The following is a 14556-nucleotide window of genomic DNA, read 5'->3' on the forward strand; positions in this document are numbered from 1 at the left end:
GGATGCAGATCATAATCTGCTTCCTTCTAAAGGCTTCAGTATTGATGACTTAAATGACTTATGAGTAATAATGGTCTAACAATGCTGTGGCTATTGCAAAAAACCACAGCACAACCTGGTAGTCTTACACACTGTCAGATCTTTTTGTGTTTGGTGTAAATCCTCCCTGCCAGTCTTTTCAGATGAGCTACAGGTTAGAAGATTAAAGAGAACAAAGCCCAGAATATGAAGCTGCTGGCAGCTCAGGTGACTGTCCCTGTCTCTGGGTCTCTGGAGCCCATTCATCAGAAACAGCATCAGTGCTTCCATCTGTCTGAACGACTGTATTCTTTCCCCCTCTCACACTCCACTCCACACCATCTGTTTTTTTTCTTCCTGTGCTATTTTCATGTTATTGTGACTGTCTGTGTGCATGTGCGTTGCCTGAGCCTGACTATTATCACCACAAAGTGTGAAGCCTGATCACATTCAGGCTGTCATAGCTGTGTTTCGACTAATACAGCTCTTCTCATCAGAGAAGCATGCTGTGATTTTCTAATTAACATAGCCATACCAACATGCTGAAGTGTGCCCCTCAGCGCAATAGTGCTCTGTTATTTACTTATCTGTCACTTCATATACACCCCTCTGTCTTTTGCTTTCACCCCTCCAAAGACTCCATCGTTGCCATGGTGACTTGCTACCTCATCAAAGATAAGATCCTATTCTGATGAAAAACATTCATACATGTGTTAACAGGTGTGTTGCTGTCCCTTTCCCCTGTAGAGTACAAATACTGATTTAAACAATGACGTTCATGGCTAATTCACTGCGGCAGCTGTCAAATGCAGCTGACATTTTGTGCCACGAGGAAGCGGTTTTGGCAGGAGATGAGGGGAGGGTTTAGGGTTTTGGCGGTGCCATGTGAGAGAGGATAGAGCAGGGCTCTTAAGTATCCCCTGCTCTGTGTTGTTTCAGCTGGATAACCTCAGGGGCATAAGGGAGGGATCCAGAAAAAGAGGGTATAACAGCACAACATACTGCAGACAGATAGAAAGACAGGCAGTCAGGCCGGCAAATGAACAATGCTACATCCCTTATGACACAGAAAATCCCACAGAGCAAGCCATTAATTGCTGTAGGCTTAAAATAAAAATGCATGTCCTTCATTCAAAGCAGACAATAATAGACTCAAACACAAAAGCCATTCTGACCTTATTAGATTATTACACTCTAAACCAGAGGTGAAACCTCTTGTGACATGAGCAGAAGATAACTGTATAGTTTTCATTATGTGATTCCGCTGAAAGATGCATTTGTTTTAATTCCCACTGCAGTGGGATTCTCCAGAAGCACATTTCACCTCGATGATAAAAACGCACACATAGATCCTGATAGACTAACAAGGTGTGTTATGTGTGTGTTTGCGTGTGCTGGTTTGGGAAACAATTCTCAAAGGTCTTTATGAAGGCAATTTAGAGATGTGATATATTTGCATGTATACATGGATACATGTAAAAACCCTGGTGGGTGACTTAGTATCGGCCATAGACAGTATAAAATATGGTCGCAGCTACTGTGACAACACCCATTATTTTTTTTGAAATCTTGTTTTGAAGACTTGAGATAAACCTTTTTACCATCACCATCTAGGCGTTTTGAAATCAAATGTGCCGAATGAAAGGAGAAGATGACTTGCAATTGCATGCATAAGGTTAATAATTCATCATTAGCGCGTGGGAATACCCTGGATAATCACCTTTTCTGAAACATAGAATAAAGAAATTTGAAAATTGGACTTAATGTTTTATATGAAATGAACTGAAATGTGCAACTGAGCCTATAAACTCATCGGGGAAGTCTTTCAAGTCAGAGGATCATTGGTGGCCACCATGAATGCTGGTTTAGCACACTTTCATATTACTTTCTTTTATACAGTCTATAGTATTGGTACAGAGCTGACACCAACAGGAGGTAGCTGTTCAGATTCACTGGTCACCAATTGGCCATCCATCCATCCATCCATCCATCCATCCATCCATCCATCCATCCATCCATCCATCCATCCATCCATTCATCCAGACTTCCTTCTACCCAGCCACCTCTTCCTGCTTTTCTGACAGGCCACCAAGGTATTACTATCCCAGTTAAAGACATACTATCCAGCCTGTCCTAGGCCTACCACATGGCCTACAAGGAGGTGAGATGAGATGTTTCAGCATGCCCCAAACACCTCACCTGGTAAGAGGAATCCTACTCAGAAGCACAAATCACCTCAGATTTTAATTAATCATGAATTCATTCATCAAAGAACGTAAAAGAAGTCATAGAATAATTTTGTGATTTGACATTTGACACCATAGACCAATAAACACCATAACCTATACAGACAGCTGTACCTGGTGCATTTACTTGCAGTAATACTACTATTAGGGTAAATTGATTTTTCATATTTTTTCTCTCTCCATATATAAAAGCTTACGACACAGACGCAATGATCTGCTGGATGTGGGTAACTGCACTCATTAACATTTAGATAAGAAAAGCACAATATGTGTGTCTGTGGTTTCATTGTTTATATTGTAATGACATGCAATGTTTTTTTTTACACGTCAGTTGAAGTATTCTGTGGCAGTGGTTATAGTTATGGGTATCATAGGTCTCTAGGAAATGACTGTCACTCTAATGGGCTAAAAAATGATGGAAACTGCACAGGCTTGTTTTTTTCTGTCACTATATCCTTTGTACATAAATATAAATCTAGATTATTCAAAAATCTATGGTTTTAGTAAGCAGTAAGATATATATATATATATATATATATATATATATATACATATATATGTAAGTAACATCTGCACCGTTCTCTTCTGTCACAAGTCAAAATGTCATCTATACTGTATCTGCAATCACAAAATTTAATAAAAGGGTTGTCTTGTAAAAGGTTTGTGACTAATGCCTGTAAACATGTTCAGCCATCTGAGTTATGTGAATAACTGCCCAATCTTAAAACTTTCAATCATCACATATTACACAGGTTGTGCACAACAGTTAATATAAGAAATATACCTGTGTATGTCAACATACAGTGCTTTACAAATGTATTAGTCCACTTGTCAAGAAAACTATTCAAAACTGTCATAAAATATCATTTTTAAGAAAGAGCATGCATGGACTAGTGGATCAACCATTACAATTTTTTTGAATTATTTTGGTAATTCCCAGTAATTTAGAGCAGCTGTGGGTGGTGGTCTAACATATTTGTTTGGCACTGTATGTCTGTTTATCCATTTATCCAATGTTTCAGTTTCCACTTTGTCTGACAAATAATTTTAAATTAAAATTTTTATTTGTATTTTGTAAAAGGGATTTTATTCATAATAATGTGTCTGTGAAGGTTCTCAGTCATCCAGGTCATCGTAGTCTAAGGAGCTGGCAAAGAAAAGCGTCTGGACTTCTTTAAGTTACTTGAAGACGTTTCACCTCTCATCCGAGAGGCTTCTTCAGTTCTAAGGTCAAATGGTGGAGAGTCCCAGATATAAACCTGGTGGGAGTGTCCCCCCACAGAGGGACAAAAGGACCCCCTGATGATCCTCTAATCGCCTGAGCCAAGGTGTGGAACTGGGTGTGGGTCCCAATCAGCCAGAGTTTCGGGTGAGTTCATTGTGAAACCTGGCCCCACCTTATCATGCGAATTCCTGAGGTCAGATGGCCCAGGGTGTGAGTGGGCGTTAAGGCGTCTGGGAAGGGATCTCAAAACTGGATTATAGATGGCAGAGAGTTGGTGTCGTAAACCACCGCCTCTGTTCAAAGATGGTCGCTCACAGTGGACATAGATGGCTTCTTTCACTCCTCTTTCAAACCATCTGTCCTCTCTGTCCAAAATGTGAACATTGGCATCCTCGAAAGAGTGTCCTTTATCCTTAAGATGCAGATGGACAGCTGAATCTTGTCCTGTGGAGGTGGCTCTTCTGTGTTGTGCCATGCGCTTGTGAAGTGGCTGTTTGGTCTCTCCAATGTAGAGGTCTGGGCATTCCTCGCTGCACTGTACGGCATACACCACATTGTTAAGTCTGTGTTTTGGCGTTTTGTCTTTCGGGTGAACCAGTTTTTGTCTGAGTGTGTTGCTGGGTCTGAAGTACACCGGGATGTCATGCTTGGAGAAAACCCTCCTGAGTTTCTCTGATACACCGGCTACATAGGGGATGACAATGTTGTTGCGTCTGTCCTTCTTATCCTCCCTCGCTGGTGTCTGATCTTCTTTTCTGTGCATCTTTGCTGACTTTAAGAATGCCCATTTAGGATAGCCGCACGTTTTGAGTGCTTCCTTTACATGTGTGTGTTCCTTCTTTTTCCCTTCAGGCTTAGAGGGAACATGTTCTGCCCGGTGGTGTAGGGTCCTAATTACTCCAAGTTTGTGTTCCAGAGGGTGATGGGAGTCAAACAGGAGGTACTGGTCCGTGTGTGTGGGCTTCCGGTAAACTTCGATGTTGAGGTTGCCATTCTCTTCAATGTGCACAGCGCAGTCCAGGAAAGGCAAACAGTCATCCTTTGTGTCTTCCCTGGTGAACTTGATGTTTTTATCCACAGCGTTGATGTGCGCAGTGAAGGATTCCACTTCTTGTGTCTTGATTTTGACCCAGGTGTCGTCTACATATCTGTACCAGTGGCTGGGTACTCTTCCTTTGAAAGAGCCAAGAGCCTTCCTTTCCACTTCCTCCATGTAAAGGTTGGCTACAATAGGTGACACGGGGGAGCCCATGGCACAGCCATGTTTTTGTCTGTAATAGCCACAACGAAGGCTATTACAGACAAAAAGTCCAGACGCTTTTCTTTGCCAGCTCCTTAGATTCATAATAATGTTTAAATTAGAATGTTTCGGTAACCAGCTTTCCATATCTGGTCACACGCAGAAGTTAACTTCCATACTTGTGATAGGAGCTACAATAAATTTCATATACTAACATCACTTTATTTCGATATTCAAAGCCAGAGCAATTGTTTGGCTAATATTAAAAGTGATTTGAAAGGTGTGTATGAAGAAAAAAGAAGCGTGTCCACTGCAATTTTTGTAGTTAGTGCTTTTGGTCTCACGATGGCAGCAGAGTGGCAGGATTGGGGTTTTCCAGAGCAGTGGGAGACTTAACAAGGATATAAACTGTAACCTCAGCCTGTGAGCTTTTGAGGAGTCTGGTAAAAGTGATGCATAAAAATGCTCTTATTGGCTCCCTCCCTCCTCCCTCCCCCCTTCTCTCTCGCTCTCTCTGTGTTTTGCGGAGGGATTCTAGGGGCTGCTGCCTATTAAAGGGAGTCTGTGAGAGAGATGTGTTGAAGCGAGGCCAGCTCAGCTCTCGATCTGAAGAATGTGTTGGCATATACAAGGGGCGCCACTCAAATGGAACTTTAATTCATTTACACGAAAACCAGAACAATCGTAAAAACAGACCTCACTGCCGAGAGCTAACAGCTTAGGTAATCAGCGCTGGAACATAACTTCCTTTAACCTGAGGATTCAACTTTTTTATTAGTTGATTTATTTATTTGTTTTCTTACAGTATGTTGTGTACAATGGATAGCATGCGAGTGTGTGTGTGCGTAAGTGCCCGCACGCATGGCTGTGTATGTGTGTCAGATGGTAGAGGTGGGCTATGAATGAGCCTTTGATGTTGCCTGCCAAGTTTCCCCTGTGGACAGCAGCTGTTATGATAAACACGCTGTCTAGTAGCAACAGATCCTCCCAAGATGGTTGCCTACCCCTCCCCTCCAGTCTCCTCTCCTACTTTTCCTCTATTTTCTCTCAGGGCTGTGCTTAATGGAAGGGAAATTAAAACAATAGCCCTGCCAGTCTGCAGGCCAGCAACAGATCAGCCAACCTGACAGTGAGTTAGAGACGCACAAACTGCGAGAGAAGAGCTGTAATGTGCTAGACACAGGCTAGACAGTTTTTCTGTTTTGTTTGTTTCTTGATGTTGTTTCCAATGGGAGACTGAAAAATAACGGGGCCGTCATTAAATAAATGTTCTGTTGATTGAATTATTTTGTGTTAGCAAAGTTAGATAAAGAAAAAAATGAGTTGCAAGATTCCCTGAAAATGATTACATATCCATTAGTACTAGTTTATGCCCACGCTTTACTCGCTATTACCAATAGAAGTAATGTACAGATCTACAAAATGTTTATTTTTATATATATGAACTGATTTTAAGATCTTTAAGTCTTTTATTTAGCGGAATTTACACTCTTAAAACAGTCTAAAAATGACACCCAGACCAATACTGGTCACTGGAATATAGCTCAAAAAATGCTGATTTCACTTGTCTGTTAACAAATCCAACGGGCGGCACTTCCCTAAACATGACAAAAGCTTTGTTTCTACACACAAATTGGGCCTGAACTTTCTGTATTTCTCTTCCCTTTTGTGTATTTTTGTTTAAGGGGAAACTAATATCTTGGTTCAGTTATGAGCGTGCTCATTTGTTAATAACAACCTGAAAAGAGTGGTTTAAAATACTGTTTTTAACATAACCCCTTTAAGATGCTGTTCCACACCTTGTTTGCACAGTGGATTGAGCATGTATTATTTTTTTTGCCTGTTACTTAAAACCCTGCCAAAAAAAAAATATATAAAAGAAACAATCACAATTGCTGGACAAATAAATAATTTAAAAGTTCATTTTCTCCTCCTGGCACAACAGGTTCCGAGTTCATGTGGTCCAGGTACACCCATGCAAGGAATGCAAAGAAATTAGTCAGCTCTGTCTCTGACTAATTCTCAGCACCCCATGTTTACTCATAGAAGTGCTGTCAGGTCTTGTAAAATGATATCATTCAGCTTTTGGTTTCCATGATCTTTGGTTCTCCATGTTGATTGAAAGTTTGAGGAATGGTTAGATAACATACACACAAACACCTACACACACACCTACACACACACACACACACACACACACACACACACACACACACGCACACAGACATATGCCTGCACCCAGGCACTGTGGTCACGACAGCCCAAACCACAGGCACCCATGTGGAACGAGTCAGTGAACAGACCTTTATTCCCACTCTGAAATGCTCTATGAGTAAGCTAACAGAGGCAAACCCTCTTAAACTCTGTCTGCAACTTATCTTTACTTGCTGGTGAAGTCAGCAATGCATTGCCAGCTCTCACTCCAAAAGTAATTCAATATAGTGAATGTGGGAAGTTGCTTTTGTCCGGTCACATGCTGACCTTCTTATGTGAGAGTGTCATTTATCTGCTCTATGATCTCAAAGGGAATTCTCTCAAGTTAACTTATTGCCGAGTGAGGGGCATACAGACCTTTTGGCCCTTCGGTGCCTGTGTGACACAGTGATTGGGTTACTGAGTGTGTAAACAGGTACTTCCCCACCTATTCACTTGCACAGCAAGAGTGTGCAGAGGTATACAAAGATCCTTTTAAAATGTTTGGTTTGCTGGAAGCACAAACCTCAAAAGTTGTATATGTATGCGTGCTTGTATTTACAGTATGTATGCACTGCATGCATATAGGTGTGTGTGTGCACATTTGGATGTGTGATCATATATGTTCATAAAAAAAAAAAGAAAGAAAGAAAGAAAAAAAACATGATTTTTTTTAGTCTGAGGAAAGTTAAAGAGGACTCCACTGAGAAATATCCACTGACATTTTTCCCCCATGAAAACCAATTAATCCTCAAATGCACTTTATACTTGAGTGCACATGTCTAACTATAGTGGCTAATCCAGTGAAAAACTACCATTGTGCTGAGAATCTAACTTAGACAGTCTAAATGTATCTCAGTAGTAACCTACAACTCCATCTCTCTGCATAGCCATTGCATTTCTCCTCTGTCTACCACCGACACACACCATGGTGTGCAAACACTAAAGCCCCCCTCAGGCATTTGCCAGTGAGCTGATCCATCATGGGATGTTAGGCCTAATGAGAAAAGGAGGGAAAAGGTGCAGTAGAAGGAGGAAGTAGATGACAGATGTTGGTCCAGATCAGAATAGGTAGGGAAGGGAGAAGATGTAGGTTTCCGATCACAGTGATGGATGAGGCGGGGGATACTAGTTGATGGCTACCACCTCCCCTTTAAATCTCATTGGAAATTGAACCACCGAAGGAAAAATGTGGCTGGAAGATGGTTGGTGTAAAGAGACATTAGAATTCTGGAGGGAGATGTAAATGGTGAATGCCTGATATACATGCGTGTGCGTGAATCCAGGTATGTTGTGAAATCTCCCCACCAGGTTTGATTTTGGCGTTGTCCTCTATGAAAAGTCCTGTCATGATTAGCACCAATATGCGTGCAAAATCCTGTACAGTGATAACTCACCGAGGCAGTTTTCCACAATGAAAATATCCAACAAAAGGCTGGAGGGATTGCGCTGGTCAGAAATCAGTAAAACTCAGACGAGAAGAAACCACAGTACTGTCACGATCTGAGTCCAGCAATTTAAGAATGGATAAGTGTAGATTTTGAACTGCTGGGAAATGCAACAATGTATGACAGGCTTTGCCACAGCTGGAATATTATGTTACCAGAGGCTATGTATCAGAGAGCTGGAGAGAGAAAATAACCAATGATTAAATATATGTGAACATTTATGTTTGGGATATAAGGAATGGATTAGAAGCAGTGACAAACACAAACCTGGTCACTATTATCACCTAATGACTTGGAAAGGCTGAATCTAACTGAAGGGTGATGGAAGTTGGAGAAAAAGGGACAATGGGTGGAAAGTGAAGAGAGAAGATGGAATCGCTGGAGTTTAGAGAAGTGGAAAAATGAGGGGGAAAGAGAGAGGAGAGGTTTACCCTGCAGGGCTGTGTGGCTGGCTGTACGCTCCTGTTCTGTTAGGCGGCCGTGGCTGGCTAAACAAACAATCCTAATTGGCTGTGGAGCCCCACTAGTCTGGGGTTTCACTCGCTTTCATCCTCGGGAAGCTGCTGGGAAGCTGTGGGAGAGCTGAGGTGAGGCATCATGACGAACACACATGTGCTCAATTACACACACTCCTGAGAACTTGGAGACAAACTTACATCCGTATATAAAGTGAAAACTTAATGTGCGTTTTCTGTGTGTTTTCATTCTTATGTACAAATAGAAATTGTCTGTGAGCTATTGGAAGTGACCTTCCCATGACTGCAGTTTAGCACACAGGAGACTAATGTGACCACCTGCACAGCACATCTGTGGTGAACAGTGCCACACACACACACACTTCCTCATGTTTGCAGAAACAGATACTCGCTTAGACATTGTGCATAATCACAGATATGATTTATACCACAGACATCCTCACAGACATAACAGGAAAAAAAACCAATTACAAATTCCTGTATGTAGCAGATGCAACCAAAGCCCAGATGCCAAAGGTATTCTAACAATATTACAGTACACAACTCAAGAGCGAATAGCAGCCCAGCATACCGTCCAATGTTTTGCAAAATGAGAGACATCTAGTGGTGCAAATGGGTGATGTCTTCACATGTTATGTCATTGCAATAAAAAAAAAAATCAGTCACACAAATCTATAATAGTAGACAAGAGAGCACTGTTATGAAAATGAAGCACTATTACCAACAGAGAAAATGAATGCAGTGAAAGATGAGAAAGATTAAATTAAGAAAGTAATTTAATAGAAAAAAACCGTAATAATACTCTGAATGGTTGTCATCTCTCTGTAAATGGTTTTTAATCTGTAAAAGTAAATAGGCTTTTTATTCTCTTGTGTTTCTCCTTCCTCAGGCAGTATACTGGCTCCACTGCCTAATGTATATGATGGGACCATATGCATGGTGGGGGGAAAGAGTATCCTGAGAAAAGAGACTACTCAGGACTGCATTTTCAAAGCGATGGAATGTGTTGTCAGAGAGAAAGAAAGACAGAAGAAGAAAAGAGGCTCTTTCGCTCCTCATGACTCTGGCCCTTGGCCCGGCATGGCTCTGAGGGGGGATTGTGAAAGCAGTTGTCATGGTGGAGAGCATGAGATGAGCATGGGAGAAGAAAAGAATTTCTCTTTGGAAATGCAAACCACTGATCACTTGATTTTTCTGCTTTCGATGGCTACGCATAAAAATGGAAAAGGGTAACTCAACTTGTTAGGAAAACTAAAGCAGAAACATTTTATTTTCAGACAAACAAGTGTCAGTGTTGTGCACACATGCATTTAGATGCTGCACTATGCAACAGCAGCAAAAAAAAATGTATGATCTTATTACATGTAATAGATAGTTTAATAAAGAGCAATAACCACAATGAATTGTCACAGAAAAGTGACTCTTTGAGATAGTGTTAACATTGTAGATATAAGGGTGAGGCTCATCCAAGTTTTTGGCATTCATTAATGGAGCAAAATAGATGTTACAAATTGTCATAGCTCCACACTGATAATAATTTAAAACAGAAATACAGGATAATCCACAACAACTTCTCAATAATGAGAAATACTCTTACACTGTAAATGCGTGAGTCATTGTATATCCAAGAAATAAAATAACTTTTATCATTCCTGCAATTATAAACAGTTTTACAATTAAACCTCTTGCACCTCTGTTTGGGAAAACAAGAAATTTACAATGCTGCTGATAAGGAGGGCAAATGGGTGAGTCAAGAGCTGAATATAAAGATAGCTCTAGCCAGCGGATGGGTTGGATGGAGGAGAAAGGAGAGCGGATGGAGGCAGTCCAGTCTGCTTCCATCCGCTCTCCTTTCTGAACTTTTCATCATGCTGGCTGCGCCTCAGCATTGACGCTGCTCCTCGCGTGACCAACACACCCAGGAATTCAGCCAAGGCGTGAGAGGAGATCCTGTGTGTGTGTGTGTGTGTGTGTTCACATGTACATGTGTGTGTCTGCGAGGAAGGAATTAAAGACTCTTTATACAAGCTGTGTGTATGTCAGGCACCTCATGTATCAGATAGCACCTCTACTCGCTGAAGCAAAATGAACAGGAGCAAAGGGGCTTTCCTGCACTGCGATCACATGGGGTAAAGAGCAGAACCTGAGAAGAAAATACTAGTTCTTGACAGCTGAAAGTTAATGTGTGTAAATCTGTTTGCCAGGGGTTGAAATAATAGGCTCCACTTTGGGGGCAATAGATAAGTGAGCTGACTGCTAACGCCAAGAGAAAGATGCATGTACACCCACACGTGCAAGGTCAGCTGCACGGGAACATATGAAGACAGAAAGGTGATGGAGTAAGAAGGAGGCACTGAGGTGGATATTGAGTGGTGAATGAACTGAAAGGCGGGATTGCAGACAAGAAATAGGATTATTTGATATGGGTGAGGGTGGGCGGTAATCACTTTTTCCAGGGACTTTGCTGAAGATGTCATGTCATCAGCATTTCACTGGCAGCAAGAGAGAGAACGAAAGAGGAAAAGAAAGAGTGAAGAAAAGGAAAGAAGCAAGAGGATGAGGGCGCGCTTCTTCCGAAGGCGGCAAGCAGCCAACAACAACAGCCGACTCCAGTAGGTCGGCACAGGAAGGGGGTGGGGGGGTGGGGGTGGGGGGGGCTGTGCGTGTGTTTGTGTAGATCAATGTGCATGTGCAGGCCTATAAGTGTGTGTGTGTGTACTGCAGGGTGCTGTTAAAGCCCTTATGTGTGCACCCTGCAAGCCTCAAGCATTCTCATTTGTTGTTACTGGGCCAGAAACCCTTCGGCTGGGCCGGACCCAAGGGAGTCGTTACACCACATTCCTTTCCCATTATTCCAGGCGTCTCTTTACGAGCAGCACCATCCCCGGATTCGGCTGCCCTTTCCTCTTGCCCCTGATGTCCTGTGTTTTCATCCTCATCATTATTTCTTTTTTGGTTATTAGCTGCCGCTGCTCAGTCAAAAGATGGTGATGTGCCAGAGAGGAATAGTAGTAGGGAGGGGCATGAGATTGGAAGGCTTCTGCTGCTAGAGAGATTGATAGAGCATGTTAGCATATGTGTGTGTGTTTGTTTGGGGGTTTTTTTCTCTACATCCTTAAACTGTACCTTGACAACTTTGAAACCACCCCAGCTTCAAGGTTGTAGAAATATAAGTAAACCAGCTATTCAAACGTGTCTCTCTACGATTGCTCAATGCATTTCCAGCAGTCACTTGTAGTAACCTAGAGACACACAGTGAGAGAGCTCTGGATAACATCTGCCACAGAGAACAGGTGTTCTAGGCTCTCCAATTCCACGTGGATCACAGCAAAACACCGGGGTCACTTATCACCTCTCCTTCCCTATGTTTTCCCTCTGCTCTGTCTTTTAGCCTTCTGGCTCTTCTCATTACTTCTTCTTTCCTCCCCAAATGTTCTCTTCTTCTTCTCCTTGAAGAGTCTTCATCTGTTGCGTCTCAGTGACCTGAGAAGGGAGGAATGTTCATTGCTGGTATGTCATGACTTTTCAGTCTGCACTGGGAGGGGTGTAGAGCCTCAGGGTGGGGCCTCAAGACTGACTGACAAGTACAGGTGAAAGTGGTGTAGGTCATCTTTGTGCCACTGAGGACACACACACACACATGTACTCAGGCTCCAGCCCGGCTATGCCTCTGTGGGAAAGAGGGGAGAGGTCAACTGCATCTGTGATGGGGTTCACTACAAGGGAAAGTAGAAGCTTCCTGACCTGAACATCACCGTCATATCACATGACTATCATTAATCTCAATTTTTGCATTTGCACAAAACTCAGTTTGGAGTGGACTGAGGAATGAAGAAAATGCAGCTTGAGATGAGTGAAGAAAAGGCTAAGTTAAGGATCATAAAATAATACTATTAAAAGAATGTAAGTGAACTGTATTTGAGCTTGAAAAGGAGAGGGAAGAGCTCATCTGACTTAATCCAAATAAGTGAATGAGCAGTGGTCCAGTCCACGCTGTGTGAGCTGGACATTAAATCTTCTTGCTCAGAAGAAACACATTCCTTAGCTACACCCCTGACCTTGGAGAGAGGGAAGAGATCCTGCAGAAACAAATCAATAAGCAAACAAAAAGGAAAAAGTCCAGGCCTCTGCCCTTCTCTGTCTCTGTCTCCTCTGTGAATGCCTGAAATGCCTCATGACTGCTGATAAAGGAGTTAAATCAGATAAGGAAACCTTTTTCACCAATTTGAGAATTTGAGATGCGTCTTGTTACATTCTAATATTGTCTACTGCGAAAACTCCAGCCTTGAACTACCTCACAACCTTAAAATCCCACAAAGTTATTTTGTTGTTTTTTTCCCCTATTAACACTGCAAACAATGACGATGACACTATAAGGGAGCAGATAATGGGGGAGTGCATTTGCTGTTGTGACTCTCCATCAAGTAACTGAACTTGTGACTCTTTGGCTTGATTCACTTTATGTGCTGCCTCGCTGTAATGGCATGTACACCCTCACTTCCTGCCTGGCAGGATACAGAGCTGTGGCTGGAAGCTAAGCGTGGCTGTTATTTCTGGTGTCAAAAGGTATCTGCTACTTTTAAACCTTTACTTTGAAAAAAAAAAGTAAACGTTGAAGCTGACAAAAACACTACAAAATTATTTTTTTTTCAAGTGATAATGGAATTAATAAATTAGGCAAAATATAAATGGAAGTGGGTTTAGACTTGGGTAGTTCATTGGGCTCTAATGTAACAAGACGTAAGTGGTAACCAGTTATTCTCAGCAAACACAAATATTACAAGTGTCTGATATAAACCAGCGTAAAAATATTTTGGAAAAATGCACATCTTTTGTGAACAGCCCCCAAATTGACAGCAGAACACTATTTTAAAAAGAGAGGCGAGAGAGAGGAAAGAGGACTGAGCTATGTGACTAAAGTTACAAAAAGAGTCAGGGGTGTCAATCAGACTCAGTCTGTTTGAGTCCAGCAAGTCCTGTGGGAGAGGCCTAATCAGTCAAAATAAGAGAAAACATCTGTGTAGGTGTAGCTGAGCATTATAACATGGACAAATAGGCTTTGATAGAAAGAGCAGGTATGAAAAGTAGAAAATTTCCTACTGGTGGGTATAAAGTGATAAAGAGAGACCTGAGGAAGGTGTTAGATGGCTCTACTTTTCTTGTTAAGAAAAAAAACATACAGTTGATTTGGAGATGTTTAGTGTAAAACAAGCAAACTTTGAGAGAAATTAATTCACAGAGGTTTTGTTATATTAGACTCAAGCATTGCAAGTGCTGTAGGTTATAACCACTGTCCAGCTGAAAATGACCCACAGTCAGCAGGTTATATGAGTTTTGCTATTTAAATTCTTTTTAGGCTTTGAAACAGAACTTTCTCGCAGAGTTCTCCCATTTGATGGTAGATAAAGGTAATAGTAATCCGTTTCCTATTTGCCTCTTATTGATATGTCTAATTTCCAGGAGGTCTCACTGGTGAACTGTGGAGTCCTGTGGTATAACAGTAAATTAATGCCTCCCATATGTCCATTAAAGCACAGGCACATGCAGGACATTGAAGTAATGCATCCAAACAGACACATTCAAAAATCTCTGAGTTTAGAGGTAGTTTTTTTTTTTTAAAATAAAGTATAGAAATCAAAAACATAGACCAAGAACAAAACAAAATTTTATGCATTTTAAAGCACATTGGCAGGTGTCCCCTCCCTCAGTG

Source organism: Neolamprologus brichardi, chromosome 1 (genome assembly GCF_056152115.1).
Source record: "Neolamprologus brichardi isolate AB-2024 chromosome 1, ASM5615211v1, whole genome shotgun sequence".
NCBI lineage: Eukaryota > Metazoa > Chordata > Actinopteri > Cichliformes > Cichlidae > Neolamprologus > Neolamprologus brichardi.